This window comes from Octopus bimaculoides, chromosome 5, assembly GCF_001194135.2.
Source record: "Octopus bimaculoides isolate UCB-OBI-ISO-001 chromosome 5, ASM119413v2, whole genome shotgun sequence".
Lineage (NCBI taxonomy): Eukaryota > Metazoa > Mollusca > Cephalopoda > Octopoda > Octopodidae > Octopus > Octopus bimaculoides.
In genome coordinates this window covers 48,299,885-48,302,224 of record NC_068985.1, presented here as the reverse complement: position 1 = coordinate 48,302,224, position 2,340 = coordinate 48,299,885, and positions in this window count along the sequence as shown.

Genomic DNA, 2,340 nt, shown 5'->3' with positions numbered 1-2,340 from the left:
ATATATATATATATATATATATATATATATATATATATAGAATACATTTTGTGTACGCACACAAACACGTATATATATAAATACACACACATGCATGTGTGTATCTGTGGGGAGAAAAAAGAGAGAGAGATAGTTGAAGTGTGCAGATGTACGAAGTTAAAAGAGTGTATAATGTATGTGTCTACAGAGACTTCATAGTCAATTTATTGGTGCACAAAATTTATGTTGTACAGAATAATCTATATGCTACGTTTGAAAACTAGTCTTAAAAACTCATAGATTCGCAAAACAGCAAATATGTATTTGGTTTTTACGAAGTTGATTGAAACTGATGGGTTTTAAATAAGAGAGCTAGGGGAATAAATTTGTCATTGTTTTATAATATATCGTAGGAGGTAAGGAAATTTCAGTGTATTTATGAGTTAGCATTCTGTTTGTCAACATGTGATTGACTACATACACATTGAAGGTTTACTATAGCATCGTAAATGTATCGATGCTATTTCCAGTAAACCTTGGTGCTTTGGTGTACCACTACTATATATATATTCAAAAAGATATTCTCCACCTGTTTCAATATAGCAATATTTTAGAATGTTCAGTTATAAGTTTTAAAGATGTAATAGGTTATATATTGTTATAACTCTTCAGGAAAAGTAAGAAACATATTATAGTCTTGAGTTGACTCATTTGAGGACTAATGTTTAGGAATTTTGCTTCCTTAAATTTTGAATGTGTGTATGTATGTATATATATTCACGGCGATATGCAGAAACAAATGTATGTAGTCCTCAGTACCTTTGCTTGGAGCTTTTTGCATTTCACAAAATTTTACCTCGGCTCTGCATTACCGAATTTTTTGCATACGTAGAACACGTCTACCTCCCTCATCAGCTACGCAGTGAGAGGGGGAGAGAGATTAAGCGACTGCTTTTTTTTATTATTATAGCGACATCAATAGTTTTATTGCTGGAGTACATAACGTTTGCCTCATTTGTCGGCGTTCTGTAGGTTGATATGTCCAATGAAATAAGGTCTTAGCATTCTCTAATTTACATGATAGGGTAGACAATATATTCACATCGAATCGTCAAGTATTCATCGTTACGGTGGGTTTGATATTTTAGAGACAGCAGTAAATACCTCGATTATAAATCGGGTTGGTAATATCTGGTTACAAATGAGTTCACGTAACCAAAATGAATAGACTTTAATCTCTACAAGAAATTGAAATTTTATAGCTTACCGTTGTATGCGGACCAGCTAGTCGTAGGGTGGTATATCCGAGTTTTTAGTGGCTACAGGCTTGAACTTCATTAATGGTGTACAGCTTGTAGCATAATCAAAAGAGTTCATCTTTTCTTTTTTCCTAATCGATGTTTATTGCAGTGTGGAGAAAAATACGTTGCTATTAAAGGCTCCACGTGAGATAGATGGAGCCTCTAAAAGACGCTTTATGTGATTTTGACCACCAGTGCTAATATTGTGTGTATTTTCGCACCAAACGTCTAATGAACACCGCACTTTCGTGGCACTCCCACAGTACAGTCATGTTAATTTGGATGTGTACATTGCTTTTCCTGCCATATACTGTCCCCGTCACTAATAATCAAATTTCAAACACCGCACCAGCTATTTGCGGCACCAGTGATTAATTAAACACTATTTCTTCTGTATCAACAGCGACGAAATTTAGGTGATAGTAGACATCTTTGCTAGCATGTGCAACACGCAGAAAGCACGTAACACAGCTCTTCTACTGGCGTTGTGGACAATATTCGTCTGTTGCTGATATTTTTGCATTTTTGCACAGAAGATGTGATACTTTCTCAAAACCAGACATATGGCGTCGGCAGACTACGTCCATACTAAGTTGGAAGTATAAATTGCCATCCAGTACTGGTACTGCTTCCGTCGCTAATAACTGATTAAATATAAGTGTGCATGCGTGCATATGTGTGTGTTAGATTGTGTCTGTGAGTGTCAGGCTATGCGTTTTTGTGCAGGCCTATGAAATAGTGTAGATAGAATAGTGGAATATTGTAAATAGAAAATCACGAGCGCATTGGTGCATAGTCGTGTGTGTGTGTGTGTGTGTGTGTGTGTGTGTGAACATAAATCTATGCATATATTATTAAGAGTATGTATATATAGGCGCAGGAGTGGCTGTGTGGTAAGTAGCTTGCTTACCAACCACATGGTTCCGGGTTCATTCCCACTGCGTGGAACCTATAGTTTCGGACCGACCAAAGCCTTGTGAAAAGCCCGTCGCATATATATATATATATATATATATATATATATCTATATATATATATATGTATGTATGTATGTATGTGT